Source organism: Salvelinus sp. IW2-2015, unplaced genomic scaffold, assembly GCF_002910315.2.
Source record: "Salvelinus sp. IW2-2015 unplaced genomic scaffold, ASM291031v2 Un_scaffold1192, whole genome shotgun sequence".
Classification (NCBI taxonomy): Eukaryota; Metazoa; Chordata; class Actinopteri; order Salmoniformes; family Salmonidae; genus Salvelinus; species Salvelinus sp. IW2-2015.
In genome coordinates, this window is record NW_019942770.1 from 395,207 (window position 1) to 398,825 (window position 3,619).

A 3,619-nucleotide genomic window follows, 5' to 3' on the forward strand; every position below is an offset into this window, starting at 1 on the left:
AGGCCATCAAACGGGACATTCACAGATTACATTGGACTAATTCAGAAGAACTGAACAAGCCAGCACGCTCCACTAGGGGACAACACATACTTTGACTACGAGATGAACACGTCGGTCCAGCACAGGTGGAGCGAAACTACATATCTGTAGAACGAAGGGGGGGGATCTTCAATTCATCAATTTTGTCTTAAGTTTTGCTGGTCGACGTGCAACGTCCAAATTTGAAAATGTCAGATAAAGGGCAAAGCAACAGGTTTCAAAAGTTAATGTTACAGGGTGGAGTTATTTGTTATTGTGAAATTTATACAAAGGTATGTTTCATAAAATATCAATTAAAAATATGACAGGGAAGACATGCTACTTTATGTATAATAACAATTATAAATATACAGACAGAGATAACGACCTCATGAGTATGTATGGCTTAGTTAATTATACATTTCATCCTAGCCTCGTTTTATTCAAAGTTAATAATGTCCCTTTGGTTCTTTTTGCGAATCAGAAAAAACACTTATATGTGGTTTGTCCCATTAACATCAAATTTTTGTCAGGGAATGATTCAGTTGTGTGTAGAGGTGCGCTACTCATTGTGGTTGTAGTCTTGTAATCTTTTCATATTCTTAATGTTGTCAAAGTATGATCGAACCTATTGTACCGGACTTGTGCTGGCGTGAGAACTTGTGAGGCTGATGATTTTTCATATTAAAATAGGAATATCTACATAAGCCGTCAGCAGAGGAGCTTTTTCATTATTACCAGACACTTTAGTTTTTCATTTTTCACCATACTCCTGTGTTCCATGGCACGTTGTGTAGCTATTTTCCATATGTTGATCATTTTAAATAGGATTATTTAGTATTGTTGTGATCGATTAGAAAAACCCATGATTAGTCAGATAGGAGAACCTGTTGCGTTGGTAAACCAGGCGATTGGACTTCATGGTGGCGACGGATGTTTGTTCATTTATTTTCCTGCAAGAAAGAAAATATAACTGTACCTTTTTATACGTCGACTACTGGAATACACCATAAGGAAGGAATCGCCGGATTGGTGTTCTCACGTTGGCTTTGCACCTTCGTCTGTTTTAGCGCTTGTGGCTTCCCACGTTCTATCACTATTCACACCTTTCCTCCTCTTTTTCATTGCTCACTCAGGTGGAAACCACACATGCCGAGAGCATGCCATTCACTAGGCCTTTTGTACGTGCGTCTGGTTGTCCACTCCAACGGAATGATCACAGTTGGTTGTGTGGTGTTGCAATGTGCGCCCAAAATCCTCAAATCTGACTATTCAGAACCAAAGGACAGATTTACCAACCGATCTAACGTCCATTGCCGCGTGTTTTCTTGGCCCAAGCAGTCTGTTTCTTCTTATTGAAGTAGGACTTGTCCTCTTTGGGCCTAAAGTAGAGACTGGATCGGGTCAAATGGACTTCTTTGGTCTAAGGAAATTCGATCGGTGTACCCAATAATCTGTCCTTTGTTCTGAATAGGAATAGCTCCTTGGTCTAACAATTTGAGATTGCAGTCCTCTTTGCGTTTCTCGCAACCCTGTGGTCCTTATGTGAGTACTGCGGAGGATAGTAGGTGAATGTTTTGATTGATTCTCTCTGACATGTTGTTTTGGGAATCATCCCACGTCGTAGAAGCATGGATGGAGAGGTGTGGAGGTGTCCGGGGTTAGTGCATATGATCAATTGCTGGTTTGAACACCAGTCTGTGATTTTATTTAGAGTTCAACGTTGCAGATTAGACACTTATAACAGACAACGTGCCATTCATGGTACAACAGCAAATTCTGCAGCCAATGGTAACGATGACATCACAATCTGTTTTCGCTCTGCTGCTTGAGGTGGGAGATATCTATTGGTTATTTCACAGGTCGGAGTGACCCTCCCAACACCCTCCAGGCTGTGTAAAGGGCTATATCTCTTTGACCAAGAAGGAGAGTGATGGCAGTGCGGGCCCATTAAGGATGAGCTATGGCCTTCGCACAATTACATCCTTGAACTTAAAATCTGGCCTCAACCCAATTTGAGGATTGGTTTTTCGCGAGTCGCAGTATCGCAAATAGTCATTTACAACATTAACCATGAACGCTCGAAGAGTGATGGAAACACCGCAGCCACAAGTGCTCAGATATGGGGTGGAATCCTTAAGACTGTTGGAAAAGCATACTCCAAGTTATGATAGCTGGTTAGAAGACATTGGCCATACAAGCAGTTTTGTGAGAAAGTCTGGTCAATCAAGGCAAGGGATGGTTGGAACACTGCAAGACAATATCGTTGCATTATGTTTATCGATTGTTATCCAGAGCATAAAGGAACACGTTTTACTACAACTTTTGACGTTAGTTTATCCTGAGTGTGTATATAAAGTGAGCATAGTATTCGTGTTTGTGTATATTTCTATTGGTATTTGGGTATACAAAAGTGTCTTCCCTGTCATATTTTTTTTTATTTTTATAAACATAATTTTGGTTAGATTAGCATAAATAAACTCACAAATAACAATTAAAACAAAATAATTTGGAAAACAAAAACTGTTAGACTATTCCCCATAGACGCAACATCTAATGTACAACCAAATTTGGTGAACAGCTTTATTTTAAATGGTCCCCCGCTAGATACATTGTCCCTGGCATACCCGTATCTGTGTAACCCTGACCAGCTGTTTTGTAAGGCAAGCAAATCATGTAGAGAGAGCCAGAAGTTATTAGCTTGGTTTAGTGCAGCTAGAGGGTGTCTCGCTGCTCCTAGTAGGAAGACCACTGTCTACACTCGAGGTGGGTGTCTCCTAGTAGGCAGACCACATTGTGCAGGTCACACTGCACTATCAGCTCCAATATAAATACACATGAGCAATGTCTACTTCTGATACGCTCGCTCCAGTAAATACATTACAAAGATAACATATGCAGAGTCTCAACACGCAGAAGAGTGCTGCTAACACAATAGACCATATTAACATACGAAGAAACAAGGTTCCTGTGCATGTTCAAGAGTCACTTCTCGTTCTCTAGATCACTAGATTACATTCCACTATCGTGATCGTTTTTACGTGAAACTCACATTAGATAACAACCTTTGAGATACAGTGGTAGCAAATACATGGTTATAACAATCTGCCGAAAAGCAGAATTGCAAACGCGGGGGTCGAAGTTGGGGTCATAAGTTTCTAGAGACCACTATTCCTGGTCAAAGCTTAGAGAGGCATCTCACTCGCCCTTAAACTACTGTTTGGAAGTAATAAGTGTGGCTGACACGTGTTGCCTCCATGTCCCCCACTCTAGAGCCATTTTCATGTTTGGGAAGCTTGCTCTGTAAGACCACCGATAGTGTGCTACAGTCAGTATCTGGATAATGTATGTGATATCAACAGAGAGGTAATTCTCTGGGTGATTTCAATATTGGCCGTCTCTTCGCTAACAAGCTGCCCCACTCAAGACAGTGACAAGGTTCATATGATGTAACCAGTGCCTGTATACAGTGCGTGTCTTAGGTTTGTATTCTGATGTCAAAACCCCTATCAGGTATTTACAAACAGTCGCACAGGACTTTTAAATCATCAACATGTATTGATCACATCTTTACTAATGCAGCAGGAACGGCTTTGGCCCT